This window comes from Clarias gariepinus, chromosome 5, assembly GCF_024256425.1.
Source record: "Clarias gariepinus isolate MV-2021 ecotype Netherlands chromosome 5, CGAR_prim_01v2, whole genome shotgun sequence".
In the NCBI taxonomy this organism is placed as follows: domain Eukaryota; kingdom Metazoa; phylum Chordata; class Actinopteri; order Siluriformes; family Clariidae; genus Clarias; species Clarias gariepinus.
The window spans coordinates 4,631,887-4,648,842 of record NC_071104.1 but is presented as its reverse complement, the minus strand read 5'-3'; the positions used below and the strand labels follow the sequence as shown (position 1 = coordinate 4,648,842).

General features: G+C 42.6%; 13 non-coding genes across 13 annotated transcripts; all 13 read right to left on the bottom strand.

Annotated features, from left to right (window-relative positions):
- Nucleotides 1–750: 750 nt before the first annotated feature.
- trnal-caa (transfer RNA leucine (anticodon CAA)) lies at nucleotides 751–864 on the bottom strand. The gene is made up of 2 exons: nucleotides 827–864; nucleotides 751–796 (listed from the first exon to the last, which is right to left on the bottom strand). It is a non-coding gene; the product is annotated as a tRNA-Leu (tRNA).
- A 1,103-nt stretch (nucleotides 865–1,967) lies between these two features.
- trnal-caa (transfer RNA leucine (anticodon CAA)) lies at nucleotides 1,968–2,080 on the bottom strand. The gene is made up of 2 exons: nucleotides 2,043–2,080; nucleotides 1,968–2,013 (listed from the first exon to the last, which is right to left on the bottom strand). It is a non-coding gene; the product is annotated as a tRNA-Leu (tRNA).
- A 1,011-nt stretch (nucleotides 2,081–3,091) lies between these two features.
- trnal-caa (transfer RNA leucine (anticodon CAA)) lies at nucleotides 3,092–3,205 on the bottom strand. The gene is made up of 2 exons: nucleotides 3,168–3,205; nucleotides 3,092–3,137 (listed from the first exon to the last, which is right to left on the bottom strand). It is a non-coding gene; the product is annotated as a tRNA-Leu (tRNA).
- Nucleotides 3,206–4,308: 1,103 nt separating this feature from the next.
- On the bottom strand, nucleotides 4,309–4,422 carry trnal-caa (transfer RNA leucine (anticodon CAA)). Its single transcript has 2 exons — nucleotides 4,385–4,422; nucleotides 4,309–4,354 (listed from the first exon to the last, which is right to left on the bottom strand). It is a non-coding gene; the product is annotated as a tRNA-Leu (tRNA).
- A 1,103-nt stretch (nucleotides 4,423–5,525) lies between these two features.
- On the bottom strand, nucleotides 5,526–5,638 carry trnal-caa (transfer RNA leucine (anticodon CAA)). The gene is made up of 2 exons: nucleotides 5,601–5,638; nucleotides 5,526–5,571 (listed from the first exon to the last, which is right to left on the bottom strand). It is a non-coding gene; the product is annotated as a tRNA-Leu (tRNA).
- A 1,014-nt stretch (nucleotides 5,639–6,652) lies between these two features.
- trnal-caa (transfer RNA leucine (anticodon CAA)) lies at nucleotides 6,653–6,766 on the bottom strand. Its single transcript has 2 exons — nucleotides 6,729–6,766; nucleotides 6,653–6,698 (listed from the first exon to the last, which is right to left on the bottom strand). It is a non-coding gene; the product is annotated as a tRNA-Leu (tRNA).
- A 1,103-nt stretch (nucleotides 6,767–7,869) lies between these two features.
- On the bottom strand, nucleotides 7,870–7,977 carry trnal-caa (transfer RNA leucine (anticodon CAA)). Its single transcript has 2 exons — nucleotides 7,940–7,977; nucleotides 7,870–7,915 (listed from the first exon to the last, which is right to left on the bottom strand). It is a non-coding gene; the product is annotated as a tRNA-Leu (tRNA).
- A 1,103-nt stretch (nucleotides 7,978–9,080) lies between these two features.
- Nucleotides 9,081–9,193, bottom strand: trnal-caa (transfer RNA leucine (anticodon CAA)). Its single transcript has 2 exons — nucleotides 9,156–9,193; nucleotides 9,081–9,126 (listed from the first exon to the last, which is right to left on the bottom strand). It is a non-coding gene; the product is annotated as a tRNA-Leu (tRNA).
- Nucleotides 9,194–11,422: 2,229 nt separating this feature from the next.
- trnal-caa (transfer RNA leucine (anticodon CAA)) lies at nucleotides 11,423–11,536 on the bottom strand. Its single transcript has 2 exons — nucleotides 11,499–11,536; nucleotides 11,423–11,468 (listed from the first exon to the last, which is right to left on the bottom strand). It is a non-coding gene; the product is annotated as a tRNA-Leu (tRNA).
- Nucleotides 11,537–12,639: 1,103 nt separating this feature from the next.
- Nucleotides 12,640–12,753, bottom strand: trnal-caa (transfer RNA leucine (anticodon CAA)). Its single transcript has 2 exons — nucleotides 12,716–12,753; nucleotides 12,640–12,685 (listed from the first exon to the last, which is right to left on the bottom strand). It is a non-coding gene; the product is annotated as a tRNA-Leu (tRNA).
- Nucleotides 12,754–13,856: 1,103 nt separating this feature from the next.
- On the bottom strand, nucleotides 13,857–13,970 carry trnal-caa (transfer RNA leucine (anticodon CAA)). Its single transcript has 2 exons — nucleotides 13,933–13,970; nucleotides 13,857–13,902 (listed from the first exon to the last, which is right to left on the bottom strand). It is a non-coding gene; the product is annotated as a tRNA-Leu (tRNA).
- A 1,012-nt stretch (nucleotides 13,971–14,982) lies between these two features.
- On the bottom strand, nucleotides 14,983–15,096 carry trnal-caa (transfer RNA leucine (anticodon CAA)). The gene is made up of 2 exons: nucleotides 15,059–15,096; nucleotides 14,983–15,028 (listed from the first exon to the last, which is right to left on the bottom strand). It is a non-coding gene; the product is annotated as a tRNA-Leu (tRNA).
- Nucleotides 15,097–16,199: 1,103 nt separating this feature from the next.
- trnal-caa (transfer RNA leucine (anticodon CAA)) lies at nucleotides 16,200–16,313 on the bottom strand. Its single transcript has 2 exons — nucleotides 16,276–16,313; nucleotides 16,200–16,245 (listed from the first exon to the last, which is right to left on the bottom strand). It is a non-coding gene; the product is annotated as a tRNA-Leu (tRNA).
- Nucleotides 16,314–16,956: the final 643 nt, after the last annotated feature.

Sequence of the window (16,956 nt, the reverse complement as noted above, 5' to 3'; positions counted from 1 at the left end):
CAGACAGCAGTGTTCTCCAAACTGTAGAAAATTGTATCAAGGAAAGAATGGCCTGGCCATTTCCAACATCCGGATAAAGTCATGTAACTTGATTTTGGTAGTGTTCTTAGCAGCACATGGATGTCCATGTCCATTGTCAAATCTTAGGACAATAGCAAACTAAGTCAAGAGGTGAAGTCATCTGGCCTTCTACAGAACGATGCTGACTGGAAATGCAAGATAGAGTGGCAGAACTAAGCCAAAGTCGTCTCTCTGCAGGATCATTAAAGTTGGATGTCAAGGCTTTGTCGGACGTTCGGTTCAAAAGGTATCTAACACACTCTGTGAAACAGGTAGTTCAGAATTCTGCTGATTCAGACTCTGATTCTGCACAATGAGCATCCATGTGGATATGAGTCAAAAGGGGCAGAACCGCAGTAATCGGCATGTGCGTCGCACCTTGAAAACTGTGTCATGTTCCTCAAACTATTTCTGAAGCAATTTTGTTGTGTGGCAGCACCCAGCATCCTACTGAAACAGGCAACTGCAATTAGGGAATACCACTGCAGTGAAGAAATGTCCTTGGACTGCAACATATTAAGGGTAGTTAACACATGTCAAAATCGACTCCGCAAGAATGCTAGAAGAGCCGGCTACCCAGTAGAAGATTGCCTGTTATATTGCATTGCCACCTTTCGATTAGACATCCAGGTGCCCTCATTTGTCCAGGTAAGCCAAAATACATGCAAGTTATTTTAAAACAGTCATACATGTCAGAAGTGGGATTCGAACCCACGCCTCCAATCGGAGAGCAGAATCCTCCTCAGCACAGGGGAAAGGTATTAACCTTGAGTCTGGCGCCTTAGACCGCTCGGCCATCCTGACAGCTGGCACACTGTTTCAACAGAGGTCTTATCACTGGTAGTATTTGTTACCATATGCCAGGAGACAGTAGACATAATTTGATGAGGTCTCAAGCCAAAGAACACCAATTCAGCTAAGCTAGCCAAGTACATTGTGGATAAGTAACTATAGTTCTTAGAAAGTTGGCAGAGTAATTGATAAGAAAGGGCTAACCTCAATTGTAAAATGCTATTCTGTATCAGATGACGGTTAAATATAATTTCCAAGACTACATGGTTCTGCAGTTATTCTGTCTGGATACTACACAGAAAGTGACATTTTTTAAAATTTGCTCCACGTTAATTCCTACCACACAATGGCCTACCTGTAGAAGACAGACAGCAGTGTTCTCCGAACTGTAGAAAATTGTATCAAGGAAAGAATGGCCTGGCCATTTCCAACATCCGGATAAAGTCATGTAACTTGATTTTAGTAGTGTTCTTAGCAGCACATGGATGTCCATGTCCATTGTCAAATCTTAGGACAATAGCAAACTAAGTCAAGAGGTGAAGTCATCTGGCCTTCTACAGAACGATGCTGACTGGAAATGCAAGATAGAGTGGCAGAACTAAGCCAAAGTCGTCTCTCTGCAAGATTATTAAAGTTGGATGTCAAGGCTTTGTCGGACGTTCGGTTCAAAAGGTATCTAACACACTCTGTGAAACAGGTAGTTCAGAATTCTGCTGATTCAGACTCTGATTCTGCACAATGAGCATCCATGTGGATATGAGTCAAAAGGGGCAGAACCGCAGTAATCGGCATGTGCGTCGCACCTTGAAAACTGTGTCATGTTCCTCAAACTATTTCTGAAGCAATTTTGTTGTGTGGCAGTACCCAGCATCCTACTGAAACAGGCAACTGCAATTAGGGGATACCACTGCAGTGAAGAAATGTCCTTGGACTGCAACATATTAAGGGTAGTTAACACATGTCAAAATCGACTCCGCAAGAATGCTAGAAGAGCCGGCTACCCAGTAGAAGATTGCCTGTTATATTGCATTGCCACCTTTCGATTGGACATCCAGGTGCCCTCATTTGTCCAGGTAAGCCAAAATACATGCAAGTTATTTTAAAACAGTCATACATGTCAGAAGTGGGATTCGAACCCACGCCTCCAATCGGAGACCAAGTCCTCCTCATCACAGGGGAAAGGTATTAACCTTGAGTCTGGCGCCTTAGACCGCTCAGCCATCCTGACACATGGGAAGTTATTCAACAGAGGTCTTATCACTGGTAGTATTTGGTACCATACACCAGGAGACAGTAGACATATTTTGATAAGTTCTCAAGCCAAAGCACACCAATTCAGCTCAGCTAGCCAAGTACATTGTGGATAAGTAACTATAGTACTTAGAAAGTTGGCAGGGTAATAGATGAGAAAGGGCTAACCTCAATTGTAAAATGCTATTCTGTATCAGATGACGGTTAAATATAATTTCCAAGACAACATGATTCTGCAGTTATTCTGTCTGGATACTACACAGAAAGTGACATTTTTTAAAATTTGCTCCACTTTAATTCCTACCACACAATGGCCTACCTGTAGAAGACAGACAGCAGTGTTCTCCAAACTGTAGAAAATTGTATCAAGGAAAGAATGGCCTGGCCATTTCCAACATCCGGATAAAGTCATGTAACTTGATTTTAGTAGTGTTCTTAGCAGCACATGGATGTCCATGTCCATTGTCAAATCCTAGGACAATAGCAAACTAAGTCAAGAGGTGAAGTCATCTGGCCTTCTACAGAACGATGCTGACTGGAAATGCAAGATAGAGTGGCAGAACTAAGCCAAAGTCGTCTCTCTGCAAGATCATTAAAGTTGGATGTCAAGGCTTTGTCGGACGTTCGGTTTAAAAGGTATCTAACACACTCTGTGAAACAGGTAGTTTAGAAACTAAGTCAAAACTGTGTCATGTTCCTCAAACTATTTCTGAAGCAATTTTGTTGTGTGGCAGCACCCAGCATCCTACTGAAACAGGCAACTGCAATTAGGGAATACCACTGCAGTGAAGAAATGTCCTTGGACTGCAACATATTAAGGGTAGTTAGCACATGTCAAAATCGACTCCGCAAGAATGCTAGAAGAGCCGGCTACCCAGTAGAAGATTGCCTGTTATATTGCATTGCCACCTTTCGATTGGACATCCAGGTGCCCTCATTTGTCCAGGTAAGCCAAAATACATGCAAGTTATTTTAAAACAGTCATACATGTCAGAAGTGGGATTCGAACCCACGCCTCCAATCGGAGACCAGAATCCTCCTCATCACAGGGGAAAGGTATTAACCTTGAGTCTGGCGCCTTAGACCGCTCGGCCATCCTGACACCTGGCAAACTGTTTCAACAGACGTCTTATCACTGGTAGTATTTGGTACCATATGCCAGGAGACAGTAGACATAATTTGATGAGGTCTCAAGCCAAAGAACACCAATTCAGCTAAGCTAGCCAAGTACATTGTGGATAAGTAACTATAGTTCTTAGAAAGTTGGCAGAGTAATGGATGAGAAAGGGCTAACCTCAATTGTAAAATGCTATTCTGTATCAGATGATGGTTAAATATCATTTCCAAGACTACATGGTTCTGCAGTTATTCTGTCTGGATACTACACAGAAAGTGACATTTTTTTAAATTTGCTCTACTTTAATTCCTACCACACAATGGCCTACCTGTAGAAGACAGACAGCAGTGTTCTCCAAACTGTAGAAAATTGTATCAAGGAAAGAATGGCCTGGCCATTTCCAACATCCGGATAAAGTCATGTAACTTGATTTTGGTAGTGTTCTTAGCAGCACATGGATGTCCATGTCCATTGTCAAATCTTAGGACAATAGCAAACTAAGTCAAGAGGTGAAGTCATCTGGCCTTCTACAGAACGATGCTGACTGGAAATGCAAGATAGAGTGGCAGAACTAAGCCAAAGTCGTCTCTCTGCAGGATCATTAAAGTTGGATGTCAAGGCTTTGTCGGACGTTCGGTTCAAAAGGTATCTAACACACTCTGTGAAACAGGTAGTTCAGAATTCTGCTGATTCAGACTCTGATTCTGCACAATGAGCATCCATGTGGATATGAGTCAAAAGGGGCAGAACCGCAGTAATCGGCATGTGCGTCGCACCTTGAAAACTGTGTCATGTTCCTCAAACTATTTCTGAAGCAATTTTGTTGTGTGGCAGCACCCAGCATCCTACTGAAACAGGCAACTGCAATTAGGGAATACCACTGCAGTGAAGAAATGTCCTTGGACTGCAACATATTAAGGGTAGTTAACACATGTCAAAATCGACTCCGCAAGAATGCTAGAAGAGCCGGCTACCCAGTAGAAGATTGCCTGTTATATTGCATTGCCACCTTTCGATTAGACATCCAGGTGCCCTCATTTGTCCAGGTAAGCCAAAATACATGCAAGTTATTTTAAAACAGTCATACATGTCAGAAGTGGGATTCGAACCCACGCCTCCAATCGGAGAGCAGAATCCTCCTCAGCACAGGGGAAAGGTATTAACCTTGAGTCTGGCGCCTTAGACCGCTCGGCCATCCTGACAGCTGGCACACTGTTTCAACAGAGGTCTTATCACTGGTAATATTTGGTACCATATGCCAGGAGACAGTAGACATAATTTGATGAGGTCTCAAGCCAAAGAACACCAATTCAGCTAAGCTAGCCAAGTACATTGTGGATAAGTAACTATAGTTCTTAGAAAGTTGGCAGAGTAATTGATAAGAAAGGGCTAACCTCAATTGTAAAATGCTATTCTGTATCAGATGACGGTTAAATATAATTTCCAAGACTACATGGTTCTGCAGTTATTCTGTCTGGATACTACACAGAAAGTGACATTTTTTAAAATTTGCTCCACGTTAATTCCTACCACACAATGGCCTACCTGTAGAAGACAGACAGCAGTGTTCTCCGAACTGTAGAAAATTGTATCAAGGAAAGAATGGCCTGGCCATTTCCAACATCCGGATAAAGTCATGTAACTTGATTTTAGTAGTGTTCTTAGCAGCACATGGATGTCCATGTCCATTGTCAAATCTTAGGACAATAGCAAACTAAGTCAAGAGGTGAAGTCATCTGGCCTTCTACAGAACGATGCTGACTGGAAATGCAAGATAGAGTGGCAGAACTAAGCCAAAGTCGTCTCTCTGCAAGATTATTAAAGTTGGATGTCAAGGCTTTGTCGGACGTTCGGTTCAAAAGGTATCTAACACACTCTGTGAAACAGGTAGTTCAGAATTCTGCTGATTCAGACTCTGATTCTGCACAATGAGCATCCATGTGGATATGAGTCAAAAGGGGCAGAACCGCAGTAATCGGCATGTGCGTCGCACCTTGAAAACTGTGTCATGTTCCTCAAACTATTTCTGAAGCAATTTTGTTGTGTGGCAGTACCCAGCATCCTACTGAAACAGGCAACTGCAATTAGGGAATACCACTGCAGTGAAGAAATGTCCTTGGACTGCAACATATTAAGGGTAGTTAACACATGTCAAAATCGACTCCGCAAGAATGCTAGAAGAGCCGGCTACCCAGTAGAAGATTGCCTGTTATATTGCATTGCCACCTTTCGATTGGACATCCAGGTGCCCTCATTTGTCCAGGTAAGCCAAAATACATGCAAGTTATTTTAAAACAGTCATACATGTCAGAAGTGGGATTCGAACCCACGCCTCCAATCGGAGACCAAGTCCTCCTCATCACAGGGGAAAGGTATTAACCTTGAGTCTGGCGCCTTAGACCGCTCGGCCATCCTGACACCTGGCAAACTGTTTCAACAGAGGTCTTATCACTGGTAGTATTTGGTACCATACGCCAGGAGACAGTAGACATATTTTGATAAGTTCTCAAGCCAAAGCACACCAATTCAGCTCAGCTAGCCAAGTACATTGTGGATAAGTAACTATAGTACTTAGAAAGTTGGCAGGGTAATAGATGAGAAAGGGCTAACCTCAATTGTAAAATGCTATTCTGTATCAGATGACGGTTAAATATAATTTCCAAGACTACATGATTCTCCAGTTATTCTGTCTGGATTCTACACAGAAAGTGACATTTTTTTTTAAATTTGCTCCACTTTAATTCCTACCACACAATGGCCTAACTGTAGTAGACAGACAGCAGTGTTCTCCAAACTGTAGAAAATTGTATCAAGGAAAGAATGGCCTGGCCATTTCCAAGATCCGGATAAAGTCATGTAACTTGATTTTAGTAGTGTTCTTAGCAGCACATGGATGTCCATGGCCATTGTCAAATCTTAGGACAATAGCAAACTAAGTCAAGAGGTGAAGTCATCTGGCCTTCTACAGAACGATGCTGACTGGAAATGCAAGATAGAGTGGCAGAACTAAGCCAAAGTCGTCTCTCTGCAAGATCATTAAAGTTGGATGTCAAGGCTTTGTCGGACGTTCGGTTTAAAAGGTATCTAACACACTCTGTGAAACAGGTAGTTTAGAAACTAAGTCAAAACTGTGTCATGTTCCTCAAACTATTTCTGAAGCAATTTTGTTGTGTGGCAGCACCCAGCATCCTACTGAAACAGGCAACTGCAATTAGGGAATACCACTGCAGTGAAGAAATGTCCTTGGACTGCAACATATTAAGGGTAGTTAGCACATGTCAAAATCGACTCCGCAAGAATGCTAGAAGAGCCGGCTACCCAGTAGAAGATTGCCTGTTATATTGCATTGCCACCTTTCGATTGGACATCCAGGTGCCCTCATTTGTCCAGGTAAGCCAAAATACATGCAAGTTATTTTAAAACAGTCATACATGTCAGAAGTGGGATTCGAACCCACGCCTCCAATCGGAGACCAGAATCCTCCTCATCACAGGGGAAAGGTATTAACCTTGAGTCTGGCGCCTTAGACCGCTCGGCCATCCTGACACCTGGCAAACTGTTTCAACAGAGGTCTTATCACTGGTAGTATTTGGTACCATATGCCAGGAGACAGTAGACATAATTTGATGAGGTCTCAAGCCAAAGAACACCAATTCAGCTAAGCTAGCCAAGTACATTGTGGATAAGTAACTATAGTTCTTAGAAAGTTGGCAGAGTAATGGATGAGAAAGGGCTAACCTCAATTGTAAAATGCTATTCTGTATCAGATGATGGTTAAATATCATTTCCAAGACTACATGGTTCTGCAGTTATTCTGTCTGGATACTACACAGAAAGTGACATTTTTTAAAATTTGCTCTACTTTAATTCCTACCACACAATGGCCTACCTGTAGAAGACAGACAGCAGTGTTCTCCAAACTGTAGAAAATTGTATCAAGGAAAGAATGGCCTGGCCATTTCCAACATCCGGATAAAGTCATGTAACTTGATTTTGGTAGTGTTCTTAGCAGCACATGGATGTCCATGTCCATTGTCAAATCTTAGGACAATAGCAAACTAAGTCAAGAGGTGAAGTCATCTGGCCTTCTACAGAACGATGCTGACTGGAAATGCAAGATAGAGTGGCAGAACTAAGCCAAAGTCGTCTCTCTGCAGGATCATTAAAGTTGGATGTCAAGGCTTTGTCGGACGTTCGGTTCAAAAGGTATCTAACACACTCTGTGAAACAGGTAGTTCAGAATTCTGCTGATTCAGACTCTGATTCTGCACAATGAGCATCCATGTGGATATGAGTCAAAAGGGGCAGAACCGCAGTAATCGGCATGTGCGTCGCACCTTGAAAACTGTGTCATGTTCCTCAAACTATTTCTGAAGCAATTTTGTTGTGTGGCAGCACCCAGCATCCTACTGAAACAGGCAACTGCAATTAGGGAATACCACTGCAGTGAAGAAATGTCCTTGGACTGCAACATATTAAGGGTAGTTAACACATGTCAAAATCGACTCCGCAAGAATGCTAGAAGAGCCGGCTACCCAGTAGAAGATTGCCTGTTATATTGCATTGCCACCTTTCGATTAGACATCCAGGTGCCCTCATTTGTCCAGGTAAGCCAAAATACATGCAAATTATTTTAAAACAGTCATACATGTCAGAAGTGGGATTCGAACCCACGCCTCCAATCGGAGAGCAGAATCCTCCTCAGCACAAGGTATTAACCTTGAGTCTGGCGCCTTAGACCGCTCGGCCATCCTGACAGCTGGCACACTGTTTCAACAGAGGTCTTATCACTGGTAGTATTTGTTACCATATGCCAGGAGACAGTAGACATAATTTGATGAGGTCTCAAGCCAAAGAACACCAATTCAGCTAAGCTAGCCAAGTACATTGTGGATAAGTAACTATAGTTCTTAGAAAGTTGGCAGAGTAATTGATAAGAAAGGGCTAACCTCAATTGTAAAATGCTATTCTGTATCAGATGACGGTTAAATATAATTTCCAAGACTACATGGTTCTGCAGTTATTCTGTCTGGATACTACACAGAAAGTGACATTTTTTAAAATTTGCTCCACGTTAATTCCTACCACACAATGGCCTACCTGTAGAAGACAGACAGCAGTGTTCTCCGAACTGTAGAAAATTGTATCAAGGAAAGAATGGCCTGGCCATTTCCAACATCCGGATAAAGTCATGTAACTTGATTTTAGTAGTGTTCTTAGCAGCACATGGATGTCCATGTCCATTGTCAAATCTTAGGACAATAGCAAACTAAGTCAAGAGGTGAAGTCATCTGGCCTTCTACAGAACGATGCTGACTGGAAATGCAAGATAGAGTGGCAGAACTAAGCCAAAGTCGTCTCTCTGCAAGATTATTAAAGTTGGATGTCAAGGCTTTGTCGGACGTTCGGTTCAAAAGGTATCTAACACACTCTGTGAAACAGGTAGTTCAGAATTCTGCTGATTCAGACTCTGATTCTGCACAATGAGCATCCATGTGGATATGAGTCAAAAGGGGCAGAACCGCAGTAATCGGCATGTGCGTCGCACCTTGAAAACTGTGTCATGTTCCTCAAACTATTTCTGAAGCAATTTTGTTGTGTGGCAGCACCCAGCATCCTACTGAAACAGGCAACTGCAATTAGGGAATACCACTGCAGTGAAGAAATGTCCTTGGACTGCAACATATTAAGGGTAGTTAACACATGTCAAAATCGACTCCGCAAGAATGCTAGAAGAGCCGGCTACCCAGTAGAAGATTGCCTGTTATATTGCATTGCCACCTTTCGATTGGACATCCAGGTGCCCTCATTTGTCCAGGTAAGCCAAAATACATGCAAGTTATTTTAAAACAGTCATACATGTCAGAAGTGGGATTCGAACCCACGCCTCCAATCGGAGACCAAGTCCTCCTCATCACAGGGGAAAGGTATTAACCTTGAGTCTGGCGCCTTAGACCGCTCGGCCATCCTGACACCTGGCAAACTGTTTCAACAGAGGTCTTATCACTGGTAGTATTTGGTACCATATGCCAGGAGACAGTAGACATAATTTGATGAGGTCTCAGGCCAAAGAACACCAATTCAGCTAAGCTAGCCAAGTACATTGTGGATAAGTAACTATAGTTCTTAGAAAGTTGGCAGAGTAATGGATGAGAAAGGGCTAACCTCAATTGTAAAATGCTATTCTGTATCAGATGACGGTTAAATATAATTTCCAAGACTACATAGTTCTGCAGTTATTCTGTCTGGATACTACACAGAAAGTGACATTTTTAAAACTTTGCTCCACTTTAATTCCTACCACACAATGGTCTACCTGTAGAAGACAGACAGCAGTGTTCTCCAAACTGTAGAAAATTGTATCAAGGAAAGAATGGCCTGGCCATTTCCAACATCCGGATAAAGTCATGTAACTTGATTTTGGTAGTGTTCTTAGCAGCACATGGATGTCCATGTCCATTGTCAAATCTTAGGACAATAGCAAACTAAGTCAGGAGGTGAAGTCATCTGGCCTTCTACAGAACGATGCTGACTGGAGATGCAAGATAGAGTGGCAGAACTAAGCCAAAGTCGTCTCTCTGCAGGATCATTAAAGTTGGATGTCAAGGCTTTGTCGGACGTTCGGTTCAAAAGGTATCTAACACACTCTGTGAAACAGGTAGTTCAGAATTCTGCTGATTCAGACTCTGATTCTGCACAATGAGCATCCATGTGGATATGAGTCAAAAGGGGCAGAACCGCAGTAATCGGCATGTGCGTCGCACCTTGAAAACTGTGTCATGTTCCTCAAACTATTTCTGAAGCAATTTTGTTGTGTGGCAGCTCCCAGCATCCTACTGAAACAGGCAACTGCAATTAGGGAATACCACTGCAGTGAAGAAATGTCCTTGGACTGCAACATATTAAGGGTAGTTAGCACATGTCAAAATCGACTCCGCAAGAATGCTAGAAGAGCCGGCTACCCAGTAGAAGATTGCCTGTTATATTGCATTGCCACCTTTCGATTGGACATCCAGGTGCCCTCATTTGTCCAGGTAAGCCAAAATACATGCAAGTTATTTTAAAACAGTCATACATGTCAGAAGTGGGATTCGAACCGACGCCTCCAATCGGAGAGCAGAATCCTCCTTATCACAGGGGAAAGGTATTAACCTTGAGTCTGGCGCCTTAGACCGCTCGGCCATCCTGACACCTGGCAAACTGTTTCAACAGAGGTCTTATCACTGGTAGTATTTGTTACCATATGCCAGGAGACAGTAGACATAATTTGATGAGGTCTCAAGCCAAAGAACACCAATTCAGCTCAGCTAGCCAAGTACATTGTGGATAAGTAACTATAGTAGTTAGAAAGTTGGCAGAGTAATGGATGAGAAAGGGCTAACCTCAATTGTAAAATGCTATTCTGTATCAGATGATGGTTAAATATAATTTCCAAGACTACATGGTTCTGCAGTTATTCTGTCTGGATACTACACAGAAAGTGACATTTTTTAAAATTTGCTCCACGTTAATTCCTACCACACAATGGCCTACCTGTAGAAGACAGACAGCAGTGTTCTCCAAACTGTAGAAAATTGTATCAAGGAAAGAATGGCCTGGCCATTTCCAACATCCGGATAAAGTCATGTAACTTGATTTTAGTAGTGTTCTTAGCAGCACATGGATGTCCATGTCCATTGTCAAATCTTAGGACAATAGCAAACTAAGTCAAGAGGTGAAGTCATCTGGCCTTCTACAGAACGATGCTGACTGGAAATGCAAGATAGAGTGGCAGAACTAAGCCAAAGTCGTCTCTCTGCAAGATCATTAAAGTTGGATGTCAAGGCTTTGTCGGACGTTCGGTTTAAAAGGTATCTAACACACTCTGTGAAACAGGTAGTTTAGAAACTAAGTCAAAACTGTGTCATGTTCCTCAAACTATTTCTGAAGCAATTTTGTTGTGTGGCAGCACCCAGCATCCTACTGAAACAGGCAACTGCAATTAGGGAATACCACTGCAGTGAAGAAATGTCCTTGGACTGCAACATATTAAGGGTAGTTAGCACATGTCAAAATCGACTCCGCAAGAATGCTAGAAGAGCCGGCTACCCAGTAGAAGATTGCCTGTTATATTGCATTGCCACCTTTCGATTGGACATCCAGGTGCCCTCATTTGTCCAGGTAAGCCAAAATACATGCAAGTTATTTTAAAACAGTCATACATGTCAGAAGTGGGATTCGAACCCACGCCTCCAATCGGAGACCAGAATCCTCCTCATCACAGGGGAAAGGTATTAACCTTGAGTCTGGCGCCTTAGACCGCTCGGCCATCCTGACACCTGGCAAACTGTTTCAACAGAGGTCTTATCACTGGTAGTATTTGGTACCATATGCCAGGAGACAGTAGACATAATTTGATGAGGTCTCAAGCCAAAGAACACCAATTCAGCTAAGCTAGCCAAGTACATTGTGGATAAGTAACTATAGTTCTTAGAAAGTTGGCAGAGTAATGGATGAGAAAGGGCTAACCTCAATTGTAAAATGCTATTCTGTATCAGATGATGGTTAAATATCATTTCCAAGACTACATGGTTCTGCAGTTATTCTGTCTGGATACTACACAGAAAGTGACATTTTTTAAAATTTGCTCTACTTTAATTCCTACCACACAATGGCCTACCTGTAGAAGACAGACAGCAGTGTTCTCCAAACTGTAGAAAATTGTATCAAGGAAAGAATGGCCTGGCCATTTCCAACATCCGGATAAAGTCATGTAACTTGATTTTGGTAGTGTTCTTAGCAGCACATGGATGTCCATGTCCATTGTCAAATCTTAGGACAATAGCAAACTAAGTCAAGAGGTGAAGTCATCTGGCCTTCTACAGAACGATGCTGACTGGAAATGCAAGATAGAGTGGCAGAACTAAGCCAAAGTCGTCTCTCTGCAGGATCATTAAAGTTGGATGTCAAGGCTTTGTCGGACGTTCGGTTCAAAAGGTATCTAACACACTCTGTGAAACAGGTAGTTCAGAATTCTGCTGATTCAGACTCTGATTCTGCACAATGAGCATCCATGTGGATATGAGTCAAAAGGGGCAGAACCGCAGTAATCGGCATGTGCGTCGCACCTTGAAAACTGTGTCATGTTCCTCAAACTATTTCTGAAGCAATTTTGTTGTGTGGCAGCACCCAGCATCCTACTGAAACAGGCAACTGCAATTAGGGAATACCACTGCAGTGAAGAAATGTCCTTGGACTGCAACATATTAAGGGTAGTTAACACATGTCAAAATCGACTCCGCAAGAATGCTAGAAGAGCCGGCTACCCAGTAGAAGATTGCCTGTTATATTGCATTGCCACCTTTCGATTGGACATCCAGGTGCCCTCATTTGTCCAGGTAAGCCAAAATACATGCAAGTTATTTTAAAACAGTCATACATGTCAGAAGTGGGATTCGAACCCACGCCTCCAATCGGAGAGCAGAATCCTCCTCAGCACAGGGGAAAGGTATTAACCTTGAGTCTGGCGCCTTAGACCGCTCGGCCATCCTGACAGCTGGCACACTGTTTCAACAGAGGTCTTATCACTGGTAGTATTTGTTACCATATGCCAGGAGACAGTAGACATAATTTGATGAGGTCTCAAGCCAAAGAACACCAATTCAGCTAAGCTAGCCAAGTACATTGTGGATAAGTAACTATAGTTCTTAGAAAGTTGGCAGAGTAATTGATAAGAAAGGGCTAACCTCAATTGTAAAATGCTATTCTGTATCAGATGACGGTTAAATATAATTTCCAAGACTACATGGTTCTGCAGTTATTCTGTCTGGATACTACACAGAAAGTGACATTTTTTAAAATTTGCTCCACGTTAATTCCTACCACACAATGGCCTACCTGTAGAAGACAGACAGCAGTGTTCTCCGAACTGTAGAAAATTGTATCAAGGAAAGAATGGCCTGGCCATTTCCAACATCCGGATAAAGTCATGTAACTTGATTTTAGTAGTGTTCTTAGCAGCACATGGATGTCCATGTCCATTGTCAAATCTTAGGACAATAGCAAACTAAGTCAAGAGGTGAAGTCATCTGGCCTTCTACAGAACGATGCTGACTGGAAATGCAAGATAGAGTGGCAGAACTAAGCCAAAGTCGTCTCTCTGCAAGATTATTAAAGTTGGATGTCAAGGCTTTGTCGGACGTTCGGTTCAAAAGGTATCTAACACACTCTGTGAAACAGGTAGTTCAGAATTCTGCTGATTCAGACTCTGATTCTGCACAATGAGCATCCATGTGGATATGAGTCAAAAGGGGCAGAACCGCAGTAATCGGCATGTGCGTCGCACCTTGAAAACTGTGTCATGTTCCTCAAACTATTTCTGAAGCAATTTTGTTGTGTGGCAGCACCCAGCATCCTACTGAAACAGGCAACTGCAATTAGGGAATACCACTGCAGTGAAGAAATGTCCTTGGACTGCAACATATTAAGGGTAGTTAGCACATGTCAAAATCGACTCCGCAAGAATGCTAGAAGAGCCGGCTACCCAGTAGAAGATTGCCTGTTATATTGCATTGCCACCTTTCGATTGGACATCCAGGTGCCCTCATTTGTCCAGGTAAGCCAAAATACATGCAAGTTATTTTAAAACAGTCATACATGTCAGAAGTGGGATTCGAACCCACGCCTCCAATCGGAGACCAGAATCCTCCTCATCACAGGGGAAAGTTATTAACCTTGAGTCTGGCGCCTTAGACCGCTCGGCCATCCTGACACCCGGCACACTGTTTCAACAGAGGTCTTATCACTGGTAGTATTTGTTACCATATGCCAGGAGACAGTAGACATAATTTGATGAGGTCTCAAGCCAAAGAACACCAATTCAGCTAAGCTAGCCAAGTACATTGTGGATAAGTAACTATAGTTCTTAGAAAGTTGGCAGAGTAATGGATGAGAAAGGGGTAACCTCAATTGTAAAATGCTATTCTGTATCAGATGACGGTTAAATATAATTTCCAAGCCTACATGGTTCTGCAGTTATTCTGTCTGGATACTACACAGAAAGTGACATTTTTTAAAATTTGCTCCACTTTAATTCCTACCTCACAATGGCCTACCTGTAGAAGACAGACAGCAGTGTTCTCCAAACTGTAGAAAATTGTATCAAGGAAAGAATGGCCTGGCCATTTCCAACATCCGGATAAAGTCATGTAACTTGATTTTAGTAGTGTTCTTAGCAGCACATGGATGTCCATGTCCATTGTCAAATCTTAGGACAATAGCAAACTAAGTCAAGAGGTGAAGTCATCTGGCCTTCTACTGAACGATGCTGACTGGAAATGCAAGATAGAGTGGCAGAACTAAGCCAAAGTCGTCTCTCTGCAAGATCATTAAAGTTGGATGTCAAGGCTTTGTCGGACGTTCGGTTCAAAAGGTATCTAACACACTCTGTGAAACAGGTAGTTCAGAAACTAAGTCAAAACTGTGTCATGTTCCTCAAACTATTTCTGAAGCAATTTTGTTGTGTGGCAGCACCCAGCATCCTACTGAAACAGGCAACTGCAATTAGGGAATACCACTGCAGTGAAGAAATGTCCTTGGACTGCAACATATTAAGGGTAGTTAGCACATGTCAAAATCGACTCCGCAAGAATGCTAGAAGAGCCGGCTACCCAGTAGAAGATTGCCTGTTATATTGCATTGCCACCTTTCGATTGGACATCCAGGTGCCCTCATTTGTCCAGGTAAGCCAAAATACATGCAAGTTATTTTAAAACAGTCATACATGTCAGAAGTGGGATTCGAACCCACGCCTCCAATCGGAGACCAGAATCCTCCTCATCACAGGGGAAAGTTATTAACCTTGAGTCTGGCGCCTTAGACCGCTCGGCCATCCTGACACCCGGCACACTGTTTCAACAGAGGTCTTATCACTGGTAGTATTTGTTACCATATGCCAGGAGACAGTAGACATAATTTGATGAGGTCTCAAGCCAAAGAACACCAATTCAGCTAAGCTAGCCAAGTACATTGTGGATAAGTAACTATAGTTCTTAGAAAGTTGGCAGAGTAATGGATGAGAAAGGGGTAACCTCAATTGTAAAATGCTATTCTGTATCAGATGACGGTTAAATATAATTTCCAAGCCTACATGGTTCTGCAGTTATTCTGTCTGGATACTACACAGAAAGTGACATTTTTTAAAATTTGCTCCACTTTAATTCCTACCTTACAATGGCCTACCTGTAGAAGACAGACAGCAGTGTTCTCCAAACTGTAGAAAATTGTATCAAGGAAAGAATGGCCTGGCCATTTCCAACATCCGGATAAAGTCATGTAACTTGATTTTAGTAGTGTTCTTAGCAGCACATGGATGTCCATGTCCATTGTCAAATCTTAGGACAATAGCAAACTAAGTCAAGAGGTGAAGTCATCTGGCCTTCTACAGAACGATGCTGACTGGAAATGCAAGATAGAGTGGCAGAACTAAGCCAAAGTCGTCTCTCTGCAAGATCATTAAAGTTGGATGTCAAGGCTTTGTCGGACGTTCGGTTCAAAAGGTATCTAACACACTCTGTGAAACAGGTAGTTCAGAATTCTGCTGATTCAGACTCTGATTCTGCACAATGAGCATCCATGTGGATATGAGTCAAAAGGGGCAGAACCGCAGTAATCGGCATGTGCGTCGCACCTTGAAAACTGTGTCATGTTCCTCAAACTATTTCTGAAGCAATTTTGTTGTGTGGCAGCACCCAGCATCCTACTGAAACAGGCAACTGCAATTAGGGAATACCACTGCAGTGAAGAAATGTCCTTGGACTGCAACATATTAAGGGTAGTTAACACATGTCAAAATCGACTCCGCAAGAATGCTAGAAGAGCCGGCTACCCAGTAGAAGATTGCCTGTTATATTGCATTGCCACCTTTCGATTGGACATCCAGGTGCCCTCATTTGTCCAGGTAAGCCAAAATACATGCAAGTTATTTTAAAACAGTCATACATGTCAGAAGTGGGATTCGAACCCACGCCTCCAATCGGAGAGCAGAATCCTCCTCAGCACAGGGGAAAGGTATTAACCTTGAGTCTGGCGCCTTAGACCGCTCGGCCATCCTGACAGCTGGCACACTGTTTCAACAGAGGTCTTATCACTGGTAGTATTTGTTACCATATGCCAGGAGACAGTAGACATAATTTGATGAGGTCTCAAGCCAAAGAACACCAATTCAGCTAAGCTAGCCAAGTACATTGTGGATAAGTAACTATAGTTCTTAGAAAGTTGGCAGAGTAATTGATAAGAAAGGGCTAACCTCAATTGTAAAATGCTATTCTGTATCAGATGACGGTTAAATATAATTTCCAAGACTACATGGTTCTGCAGTTATTCTGTCTGGATACTACACAGAAAGTGACATTTTTTAAAATTTGCTCCACGTTAATTCCTACCACACAATGGCCTACCTGTAGAAGACAGACAGCAGTGTTCTCCGAACTGTAGAAAATTGTATCAAGGAAAGAATGGCCTGGCCATTTCCAACATCCGGATAAAGTCATGTAACTTGATTTTAGTAGTGTTCTTAGCAGCACATGGATGTCCATGTCCATTGTCAAATCTTAGGACAATAGCAAACTAAGTCAAGAGGTGAAGTCATCTGGCCTTCTACAGAACGATGCTGACTGGAAATGCAAGATAGAGTGGCAGAACTAAGCCAAAGTCGTCTCTCTGCAAGATTATTAAAGTTGGATGTCAAGGCTTTGTCG